General features: G+C 42.8%; 1 protein-coding gene across 2 annotated transcripts in view; it reads left to right on the top strand.

The window, feature by feature from the left end:
- Positions 1-4,346: 4,346 nt before the first annotated feature.
- Positions 4,347-12,276, top strand: part of ZNF18 (zinc finger protein 18) — a 29,882-nt gene continuing 21,952 nt past the window's right edge. The window contains exon 1 of one of the 2 annotated variants that reach the window (XM_045487403.1): positions 4,347-4,429. The gene's annotated coding sequence lies outside the window, so the exon portion shown is untranslated. Of the gene's footprint in view, positions 4,430-4,460; positions 5,138-12,276 lie in introns of those variants that run through there. The other variant, XM_045487402.1, reaches the window with a different exon arrangement.

The following is a 12,276-nucleotide window of genomic DNA, read 5'->3' as shown; positions in this document are numbered from 1 at the left end:
GGGCAGAGAGACAGAGGGAGACGCAGAATCTGAAGCAGGCTCCAAGCTGTCAGCACAGAGCCCGACACGGGGCTTGAACCCTCAAACCGTGAGGCCATGACCTGAGCCGAAGTCGGATGCTCAACCCACTGAGCCACTCAGGCGCCCCCTAGGCATCTCTTTTCAAATTTCTGTTCCTAGGTTGTAGACAATGACTTAATGAGGTAACTCATCTGGTCTACTGCAATGCCATGCAATTTAACTTCATCCTCATAGAAAGGGTAAATTTTTTCTCCTAAGAGGTCTCCTTTTATACTCTCACACCTTACACAATCCCGTTGAGCAGCATGTCCTGGCTGCCTAGCTGTATCCTGGAGCATTGTGCAGCAGAGAGAGACAAGAATGTGAAATTTGGAGTCGGCAAAGAGTTTAGAGTCAGCAACCGAATATCTCTGTGGCTCTGAGTTAGGCGCCTACCCCCCTGGATCTGTTTCCTTATTTTCACAGTGGAGGTGCGGTCGTAAAAACCAACCTCTGTGCTCCGGAGCTGAAATATGTAACGTGAAGACAGAATTTGGGGGTGAAGAAGGAAGGTGGTCTATTACTTTGCCAGGCACAGGAGGCTGTGGCAGGCTAATGCCTCCAGAACTGCAGGATGGCCAAGGGTAAAAGGCTGAGGGGTTTTGCAGGAAAATACAGGATCTGGACGGTTTCCGAGGAATCTGGAACATGCTACCGGCCGTGTTTGTCACATCTTCAAGGTGGTCTCATGACTAGCATTGCCACCGGCGATCGATCGGAGTCTCAGTTACTAAGTATACATTGAGGTCAGCGAGATGTCAATATCGATACTGAATCCTTGGAACAAAGGTTTCCACAGAAAAACAAGAGAAGGTGGCCGAGGCAGGGGGTTGGGGGCGGGGGTGGGGGTGGGGAGAGGGGGAGGCTTCAAGAATGAGGAAGAGAAAAATGTGTTTAGTTTAAAGTCAAGCCTCGAAGGACGCAGCAATGTATCTATCTTTGTTTCCATCCGTCTTTACATTTCTATAGTGGTTTCAGGAGCAAGGATTTTGCTGTGTCTGCTGTTATGAGGATTGGACTTTTTCTTTTCCAAGTGAGCACCTTTTAGTTTGTAAAGAACATAATTGGCCCTGCGGTTTTATTTTGTTTTATCCTTCCTTCTCTCCCTCTTTCTCTTCTTTCCATAATGTCCTCTGTTTCATGGTTTCTAGCTCTTTCACTCTTGGAACAACCCAGAATATTTCCTTTAAAAATCTCTTTCAGATTGCTCTATTATCTCTAATTTGGGGGGTACAATTTCATTAAAAAAACCCCAAAAAACTGGTGGCTGTCTCTTTTGATGCATTGTTTTTGGTGCAGTTTATAGTTTTTGCTTTCAAGCTTCTCCTCAGGGAAGAATGTTTTCTTGGGTGCCCCACATGGCCCCGATGGGAGTACCCTGGAGTTTTGTTACTCAAAGATCAACCTCTCCTCTGCTCAAGGATAGTGTTCAGTAATTATTGGTCTTCCCTTTCATGCATTGCAAATTTGTCCTCTCTGCTGGATCATTGCACTCAGCATATAAACACCCTGTACCTCCCTCCTCATTTCTCTCATTTTGATATTTCCCTTTATAGCAAAACTTCTGGAATGACTTGTCTATATTTGTCACTCCAATTTTTCTCTATTGAAGTGCTCCATTCAGGCTTTCTCCACTCTCAGCTACTCTTGTTAAGGTCACCAATGACTCCACTGTTGCTAAAACTCATGGTCAATTCTCAATCCTTGTCATACTTTTGATCATTAGTTTTTGACCCAGTTGATTACTGCCTCCTTTTTGAACATTTTGTACAGTTGGGCTCCAGGACACCATTCTCTCTTTGTTTGCCTCCTACCTCAACGAGCCTTGATCTCTTTCTCCTTCGATGGATCCTCCTTATCTCCTTGACCCTAATATGTTGGGTGTATCCCAGGGCTCACTCCCCACAATCTTCTTTTCCTTTCACTCATTGTCTCAGGATTTGGGCATTTGTTATTACCCGGGAAGGGAAGCTCCTGCAGATATCCATAAGCTTTGCTCCTTCACTTAAGGTCTGATATCTGGGTCATTTCATCAGTTAGCTCTTCCCTGACTGTCTGATTAAATTACACTCCATCCTGGGGTGCCTGGGTTGAGCGTCCCACTTTGGCTTAGGTCATGATCTTACTGTTCATGGGTTCAAGCCCCATGTTGGGCTCTGTGCTGACAGCCAGAACCTGGAGCCTACTTCAGATTGTGTCTCCCTTTCTCTGTCCCTCCCCCATTCTCTCTCTCTCTCTCTCTCTCTCTCTCTCTCTCAAAAATAAACATTAGGGGCACCTGGGTGGCTTGGTTGGTTAAGAGTTCAACTTTGGCTCGGGTCATGATCTCATGGTTCTAGAGTTTGAATCTCACGTTGGGCTCTGTGCTGACAGCTCAGAGCCTGGAGCCTGCTTCGGATTCTGTGTCTCCCTCTCTCTCTGCCCCTCCCCTGCTCATGCCCTGTATCTCTTTCTCTCAAAAATAAACATAAAAAAAAAAGACATTTAAATTATACTCCATCCTTAACACTGTCCATCCCCTCTCACCTTGATTTAATTTTCTTATCATTACCCAACATACTTATTACTACTTGTGTATCTATTGTCCAGCTCCTTCATAAAATAGAAGCCCTCTGAGGGCAGGAACTCTATCTGTTCAGTTCACTGTTGCATAGCCAGCTGACAGAACAATGCCTCTGTAGGAGGCATCTGATAAATATTTATTGAATGAATGAGTGAATGAATGGAAAGAGATGATAACTTTCCCTTATTTCCTAAACTGAGGTATAGATCTCCCAAATTTTAAGACATATTTTTTAGTGGTTCAGTCTGTTCAGAAAGAAGGGAGATTTCATGCTTCACCTCAAGGTGCCAGTTTATAAAGACATTATTAAACTACCAAGTGTCATTTCTATGTCAGGAATCATCTATCGGGGTTAGAGTTCTCACGGGTTCTGAGGATGGGCTTCAGAGCTCTGCGAACTCCCTAAATTTGTGTGGAAAACGTTGTATGTAGACTTATGTAGACTTCTTTTCCCTTGGGAAAAGAAGTGTAGCTTCCATCAGATTCACAAAGTATCTATGGCCCAATTAAAGGGTTTGGATTGTTATGATCTTCTTTGTGTATTGATCAGCTAAGAGCTACTATGTTGAAGATAAAAACTCATCACCTTCCTTTCCAAACCAGCTTGTCTCTTGACTTTCTTAGAAGCAAAGCCCTCGGTGTCAGAAGAAACAGCCACTGCTGGTATCCCTTTAAAATGCCCCCAATTAATTGCTACCCTGCTGCTCAGGAACTCATAAAGTAGCACTGTTATACAAGTCGACTTTAGAAATTTCCACTTGGGTTAAGCTGAAATGGTTTTCACACACTGGGTCTTGTTCTGGCCCTGGGAACAGGAAGAACACGTTAAATCTCTTTTTTTTCCCAAAACTTTGGTTAGTTTTTCAGATATGTGAAGATACCATGATTCACACCTCCCCCCTTTCCAAAGCCTTTTTCTCCAGAGATGTGTCCAATTCCGCTAAACGTGCCACAGGGCAGCTCGCCACACTGCAACTCTGTTTCCGAACGCTCCCCAGTGTTGCCAACTGCCCAAGACTGAACACACATAGGATACACGTAGGAATCTAGATTTCCAGATTTGGATACTTCTATCAGCGCAATTTAGTATCACAAAACGACTGTTGTGGCTGAGCGCAGGATGGGTGTGGAAGAGACAGGTGGAGAATGGAGAGAGGGCAAGGTGTCTGGGCGATGAGGCAAAATAGTAGCACTTCGCAGCTTCTGGCCTGCGGGAAAGGGAGGGAGAAGGGGAGGAGGGAGGATGGCATCCCTGTTGAAGCAGAGTGAGTTTGGGGGAGGCAGAGGGAGGGAGACAGAAGGACACACGGGACGCCAAGGCCGGGAGACAGGTTAGCAACGCATGGAATGCCAACACGGGGGAGTGGAAAGAGAGAGCCCAGGAAGTGCAGAGCTAGTGTGAGTTGGAGCATCGAGGAGGTCGGGGAGCAAATCCAATGCAGCAGGGAGGCTTCGGCTGAGCACCTAGGACACGGGCAGAGTCGCAAAGGTGTGGGACTGGGCACGGGGTATGCGACACACACGGGAATTATCTTGATAGACCCCCGCAGCGCTCGGCCCAGCCTGTCGGCGACAAGAGAAGGGACGAACGCTCCAAGCTGGAATGAATGACCCAGCCGCCCCCTGCGGGCAACCGCGAGCGGCCACGGCGCCTGGGCGACGTGAGCGGGGCGGGGCGACGCGGACGGCCAATCGGAGCCCGCGGCCCAGCTCCGGCCCCGCCCCTCCGTCCCGGCGCCGGCGCCGGCGGCGCGCGCAGCCGCCGGCCTCCCGGAAATGCGCCCGGAGCCGGCGTCGCGGGCCGAGGTGAGCGCGCGCGGGCTGGGCGGGCCTGGCCGCGGCCACCCGGGGTCGGGCGTGGCGTCTCCCGCGTCCGCGCGGGGCTCAGCTGGGCCCGCAGGGGCGACGGCGGGGCCGGCGGACGCGCGCCCGGACGTCTCGGAGGGCGCGGGGCCGCGGCAGGGGCAGGGAGGCGGGGCCGAGCGGGCTCAGGGGTTGTGGGGACGCTGCTGCCCTGCGCTGGCTCTGTGCCCCGGATCCTGCGTACCCCGCCGGACTCCCGGGCCGCGCCCCTAGACTGGCAGCTAAACCGGGCCGCTCCCTGTGCCTTCCCCCAGAGGCTGGAAGGCAGGGGCCCCTCGTGCGCTGAAGCCCGGAGCCTCCCACCCCGGCGTGCCAAGGGTGCTGGGGGGCCCGGCGTGGAGAACACCTGGGTGGGGAGCGCCGCCTCGGCCTCCAGGACGCAGAATGCCAGCGGCACTCCCCTAACTCCCCTGCAGTTTGAACCAGCCTTGAAACTCGCCCCCCCCCCCCCCCAAATCTCCCGACGTTGGGGGCTCCTCTTCCCCGGAGCACAGGCCTTCCTTGGAGCTTCCTGGGTTCCAGTTCGGCCGCCCCTTGTGAACATCAGAGGTTCCTAATCCGCCAGGATTAGAAATGGCAGGAACAGGGCCTAATAAGGAGCTGATGCGTAGCTGTTGGAGTAAAAATTACTCCTAAGTCTCCTTGTGGACGGTAAGGCAGGCTTTTTATTTAGGGGCCCGACCGCAACGGGGTTTTGCAGGCGCAGAGAGAAATTGGGCTGTGTTCCGAATACAGCAAGGACGAGTGAGCTCCGTGGGGAGGATCAGTGGATGGAAAATTACTAAGGAAACGTGGGGTAAAGGGAACGGGCTGAACCGACTTGACAGGAGTTTAGCCGAAGGCAGGCCCGCGTGCTAAGGACTTTGATCAGATATCAGGGGTGGTCAGATATACAACGTTAGGATGTAGCATTTAACCAGCTCTCAAAGATGAGGGTTTTTCCCTTTACTGGACTCAGCAAGATTCTTGCTGAAACGGGACTCAAAGGGTCAAGGGCAGAGCTGAAAGGCCAGACCAAGTCACAAAGAGGACTCAGGAGCTTGACTAGATTTTGCTTAAGGAGAGAGTCTTTGTCAATAGTAGGTACACAACAAAGGGCTACTTGTATGCACATTCATAGTAAGCGTGCTTACCTAAAAGCATATTTAATTTTTAAAAAATTTTATTTATTTTTGAAAGAGGGAGAGACAGAGCATGAGTAGGGGAGGGTCAGAGAGAGAGGGAGACGCAGAATCCGAAGCAGGCTCCAGGCTCTGAGCTGTCAGCACAGTCCCATGCAGGGCTCCAACTCAGGAACCACAAGATCATGACTGGAGCCAAGTCCCACGCTTAAGGACTGAGCCACCCAGGTGCCCCCCTAAGAGTATATTTTAAGTTCATTCTCATTTGTTAGAGTTTTAATAAGAACTATGCATTTGGGATAACTTGAAGTGTTTTTAGGTTCTCATGAACTCATTGGGTTATAAACTACACCCTTTATAAAATAATTTAATTTGGAATAATTGAGACATTTTACTTAGCATTTTGTTAGGATATAATTACTAAAATCAAGTTTAAATGCAAGATTTACAGTTTTCCCTAAATGTCACTTTCCCGAAATGTAATCTATGCACTCTTAATTCAGGAAGGAAATAAATCTGAATAAATCTACGCATCAGTCTCTTGATCTTTGAAATCTTTTTACTTGTTATTTAAAACTCAGGAGCCAAACAGATTTAGATTATGAAGGGTGCTTGTATATTTATTCAATTTTGTGACATGTTTATTTAAAACTGCACATTTTTCCTCTAGTTTTCTGTAAGTGGTCTCCTATAAGTTTGGATATGTTGTGTTTTCACTGCCATTCAATATGAAAACATTTTAATTTCCATTGTCCTTCTTTTTCTTTGGCCATAGGTTAAGAGTTTTGTTTTTTAATAATTTCTATATATTGACATTTTCTAGATATTGTTACCGAGTTCTAATTTCACTGTATTATGGTCAGAGCATATATACTTTGAGATTGTAATCTTTTGAAAAGTAATCATGCCTGTGGTCTGCTTTGGTGAATGATTCGTATGCACTTGAAATGAATGTGTATTCTATAGTTGTTGAGTCTGAACGTCAGATCAAGTTGGTAAGTTGGTTTACAGTGTTCAGATTTTCTGTATCCTTACTGATTTTTTTTTTTTGTCTACTCCTTCGATCAACTATGAGGATCTGCCATTTTAGACCTGGTATTAAGTGCATATACATTTACAGTTTTGTGTTGTAAATGACTAGACTCATTTATAATGAAATGTTTCCCTATTTCTTTTTTGGTCTTGAAGTCTCTTGGTCAGATATAATATAACTGTACCACTTTTTGTATGCTTGCTGTTTGCATAGGATTTCTTTTCCCCATTATTTTATTTCCAAACCATCTGTATCTTTATGTATAAAATATCTCTTGTAGACACTGTATGACTGGATGTTGCTTTTCTAAATCTGACAGTCTTTACTTATAATTAAAATGTTTAGTCCACTTACATTTAATGTAATTACTGATATGGTTGAGTGTTGGTCTGCCAGTTGTCTTTTTTCCCCATTTGATCCTTCTGGTTTTTATTCTTCTCTTGATGTTTTCTTATCACATTTTGGGATAGTGAATGTTTTGGGGGATTCCTTTATTGGCTTTTAAGCTATAGTTCTTTATATAATATTTTTACACCTAGCAGTAGCGTCTTTAAATGATCAAAGTTTACTTTAACTTATTGGAATCTACTTTAATATTTGTACCACTTTATGTCACAATTTACATTTATTTCCTGCCTCTCATTTAACACCTTTGCATTTCCCGTTTGTCACCTTAGCACCACTCACTTTCCATTTCGTATTCTTTTTTTATCAGTTCATAAATGTAATAACCTCACAACAGATTAATTCCTTATGCCCACTCCTTTGTGCTATATTTATGTCATTTACTTCTACTTATGTTCTGTTTACACTGTTATTATTTTTGTATTTAATAGTTGCCTTTTAAGGAGGTTAGAAGTAAAAGCATAGTATTTCTATATTTATTCAGTATATGTTTACCATTTTTAGAGATCTTCATTCCTTTCTGTAGATCTGAGTTTCTCTGCAATTGGAAAGGTGTCCTTTATCATTTCTTACATATAAATCACTGGAGAAAAATTTTCCTAGCTTATTTATTTATTTTTATTGAAGTATAATCAGCATACAATGTTATGTTGGTTTCAGGTGTATAGCATATTGATTTGACAATTCTATACATTACTCAGTGCTCATATCAACTATACTCTGTATGCTGTATTTTTCATCTCAGTCATTTGTTTTATAACTGGAACTTTGTATCTTTTTTTTTTTTTTTTTAGTTTATTTATTTTGAGAGAGAGATGGCACAAGCAGGGAAGAGGAGCAGAGGGAAAGAGAGGGAATGGTAAACAGGCTCCATGCTCTGTGCAGACCCCAATGCGGGGCTCAATCCCACCACCCTGGGATCATGACTTGAGCCAAAATCAACCGACTGAGCCACCCAGGTGCCCTGGAAGTTTGTAGCTCTTAATCCCTTTATCTGTTTTGCTCATAACCCCTACTTACTTCCCTTTCGGCAAAGAACAGTTTGTTCTCTGTATTCAAGAGTCTGGTTTCTGTTGTTTGTGCATTTGTTTTGTTTTTTCATATTCTACAAATAAGTGAAATTATATGGTATCTTTCTCTCTCTGTCAGACTTACTTCATTTAGCGTAGTGCCCTCCAGGCCTATCAGTGTTGTTGCAAATGGCAAGATCTCATTCTTTTTTTATGGCTGAGTAGTATTCCATTGTATATATATATACCACATCTTTATTCATTCATCTGTCAGTGGACGCTTGGGTTTGCTTCCATATCTTGGCCATTGTAAATGCTGCAGTAAACATAGGGGTGTGTATATCTTTTTGAATTAGTGGTTTTGTTTTCTTTGTGTAAATACCAATAATGGAATTACTGGATCATGTGGTGTTTCTACTTTTTAATTTCAACATAATGGTTGCACCAATTTACATTCCCACCGACAGGGCTCTCCTTTTTTGCCACATCCTTGCCAACACTTGTTATTTGTCTTTTTAATATTGGCCTTTCTGACTGGTGTGAGGTGATACCTCATTGTGTTTTTCATTTGTATTTTCTTGGTGGTTAGTGATATTGAGCATCTCTTCATGTTTCTGTTGGCTTTCTCTGTGTCTTTGGGAAAATGTCTGTTCAGGTCCCATGACTATTTTTTTAATTGGGTTGTGTGTGTGTGTGTGTGTGTGTGTGTGTGTGTGTGTGTGTGTGTGTTGAGTTGTAGAAGTTATTTATACACTTTGGATATTAACCCCTTATTGGTTATATAATTTTTTGTTGATGGTTTCCTTTACTATGTAACAGCTTTTTATTTTGGCGTCATCCCAATGGTTTATTTTTGCTTTTGTTTCCCTTGCCTGAGGAGACATATCTAAAAATATGTTGCTAAGGGCAATATCCAAGAGATGACTGCATTTTCCTTAGGAGTTTTATGGTTTCAGGTCTCACATTTAGGTCTTTAATCTATTTTCAGTTAATTCTTGTGTATGGCATAAGAAAGTGGTCCAGTGTCATTCTTTTGCATTGTAGCTGTTCTGTTTTCTCAGCACCATTTATTGAGAAGATTGTCTGTTTCCCATTGTATATTCTTGCCTCTTTTGTTGTAGATTAGAGCACATGGATGCAGGTTTATTTCTAGACTCTATCCTGTTCCATTGGTCTGTGTGTCTGTTATTGTGCTGGTACCATGCTGTTTTGATTCTTCTAGCTTTGTAATGTATCTTGAAATCCTGGGAGAAGAGATCCCTCTAGCTTTGTTCTTCTCAAGAATGATTTGACTGTTTGTTGTCTTTTGTGGTTCCATACACATTTTAGGATTATGTGTTTTAGTTCTGTGGAAAATGCTGTTGGTATTTTGATAGGGATTGCACTGAATCTGTACATTGAGTTGGGTGTCATGGGCTTTTTAACGATATTTTTTCAGTTCATGAGCATGATCTATCTTTCTATTTGTTTGTGTCATCTGTGGTTCTTTCGACAACTTCTTATAGTTTTCAGAGTACAAGTCTTTCACTTTCTTTGTTAAATTTGTTCCTAGGTATCCTTTTTTAAAAAATTTAAGGAAATGTTTACTTATTTTTGAGAAGAGAGAGAGAGAGAGAGAGAGCGTGCGCACACACATGACTGAGCGTGGAGGAGGAGCAGAGAGAGAGGGGGACACAGAATCCGAAGCAGGCTCCAGGCTCCAAGCTGTCAGCACAGAGCCCAACTCACGAACCGTGAGATCATGACCTGGGCCAAAGACGGATGGACGCTTAACTGACTGAGCCACCCGGGTGCCCCAGTATTATATTCCTTTACGTGAAGTTATAAATGGGATTGTTTCCTTAATTTCTCTTTCTGCTACTTCATTATTAGTGCACAGGAACACAACAGATTTCTGTATGCTAATTTTGGATCCTGTAGCTTTACTGAATTCATTTTTCAGTTCTAATAGTTTTTTCATGCAGGCTTTAGGGTTTTCTATATATACTATATTATTTGCAAATAGTGACTTCTTCCTTACCAGTTTGGATGCCTTTTATTCCTTTTTCTTGTCTGATTGCTGCAGCTCAGACTTGCAATACTATGTTGAATAAAAGTGGTGAGTGGACATCCTTGTTTTGTTTCTGATCATAGAGCAAAAGCTTTCAGGTTTTCACTACTGAGTATGATGTTAGCTGCAGGTTTTTCATGTATGGCCTTTTTATTTTAAGGTATGTTCTCTCTAAATCCACTTTGTTGAGAGCTTTTATCATGAATGGATGTATTTTGTCAAATGCTTTTTTGGCATTTGTTGAAATGATCATATAGTTTTTATTCTTTTTCTTGTTAATGTGATGTATTACATTGATTTGCGAATATTGAACCAATTGATCGAGGTTTTTTTTTTTTTTTAATGTATTGTTGAACTTGGTTTGCAAATGTTTTGTTGAGATTTTTTGCATCTATGTTCACCAGAGATATTGGCCTGTAGTTTTCTTTTTTTTGTAGTGTCTCTGTCTGATTTTGGTGTTAAGATAATGCTCATCTTGTAGAATGAATTTGAAAGTTTTCCTTCCTCTTCTGTTTTGGAATAGTTTGAGAAGAATAGATATCAACCCTTCTTTAAATATTTGGTCGAGTTCACCTGTGAAGCCATTTGGTCCTGGACTTTTGTTTGTTAAAAATATTGCTTAGTTATTCAGTTTTGTTACTAGCAGTTGTTTCATTCAAATTTTCCATTCCTAATTCAGTTTTGGAAGATTGCATGCTTCTAGGAACTTATCCATTTTTTTCTAGATTGTTTAATTTGGTGGTATATAATTTTTCATCATACTCTTTTATAATCCTTTGTATTTCTGTGGTTATTTTTCTTTCATTTTTTAAAAAATTTTTTAAAATGTTTATTTATTTATTTATTTATTTATTTTTTAAATTTTTTTTTTCAACGTTTATTTATTTTTGGGACAGAGAGAGACAGAGCATGAACGGGGGAGGGGCAGAGAGAGAGGGAGACACAGAATCGGAAACAGGCTCCAGGCTCTGAGCCATCAGCCCAGAGCCCGACGCGGGGCTCGAACTCACGGACCGCGAGATCGTGACCTGGCTGAAGTCGGACGCTTAACCGACTGCGCCACCCAGGCGCCCCAAAAATGTTTATTTATTTTTGAGAGAGGGAGAGACAGAGTGCAAGCTGGGGAGGGGCAGAGAGAGACAGGGAGACACAGAATCCAAAGCAGGCTCCAGACTGAGCTGTCCGCACAGAGCCCAACGTGGGGCTCGAACCCATGAACTGTGAGATCATGACCTGAGCTGAAGTCGGATGCTCAACCAACTGAGCCACCCAGGCGCCCCTTTCATTTCTGATTTTATTTATTTGAATCACCTCTCTCTTCCTTTTTTGATGAGTCTGGCTAAAGATTTATCCATTTTGTTGATCTTTTCAAAGGACCAGCTCCTGGTTTCATTGATCTTTTTCTATGCTTTTTAGTTTCTATTTTTATTTCTGCTCTACTCTTTATTACAGTAAGACCTTGGATCGCAAGTAACTTGTTTTGTGAGTGTTCCTCAAGACGAGCAAACATTTCTAAAAATCTTACTTGATAAACGAGCGATGTCTTGCAATATGAGTAGTATGTGATGCTCAATGTCACATGATCACAAGTGAGCTGGTGGTTCTTGAAATTCACTTTGATATACAAGTGCATTGGGTTACAAGCATGTTTCCAGAATGAATTATGCTCGCAAACCAAGGTTTAATGTGTTTCCTCCCTTCTACTTGTTTTGGGTTTTGTTTGTTCTTCTTTTTCTAGCTCCTTTAGGTGTAAGTTTAGGTTGTTTAAGATTTTCCTTCTGAAGGCAGGCCGATATGGCTATAACTTCCCTCTTAGAACTGCTTTTGTTGCATCCCAAAGGTTTTAGGTTGTTTTCATTTGTCTCCACGTATTTTTCGATTTCCTCTTTGACGTCTTGGTCGCCCTCTTCATTGTTAGATAGCATGTTTAGCCTCCATGTGTTTGTGTTCTCTCCAGATTGATTTCTAGTTGTGGTTAGAGAGGATGCAGGATATGACTTTAGTCTTTTTAAATTTACTGAGACTGGTTTTGTGGCCTAACATGTGATGCCTTGGAGAATGTTCCAAGTGCACTTGGAAATAATGTATCCTGCTGTTTTTGAATGGAATGTTCTGTATATATCTCTTAGTTCCATCTGGCCTACTGTGTGGTTTAAAGCCAGTTTCTTTGT

Source organism: Leopardus geoffroyi, chromosome E1 (assembly GCF_018350155.1).
Source record: "Leopardus geoffroyi isolate Oge1 chromosome E1, O.geoffroyi_Oge1_pat1.0, whole genome shotgun sequence".
In the NCBI taxonomy this organism is placed as follows: Eukaryota; Metazoa; Chordata; class Mammalia; order Carnivora; family Felidae; genus Leopardus; species Leopardus geoffroyi.
The sequence above is the reverse complement of the archived record's forward strand: the minus strand, read 5'-3'. Positions and strand labels throughout refer to the sequence as shown.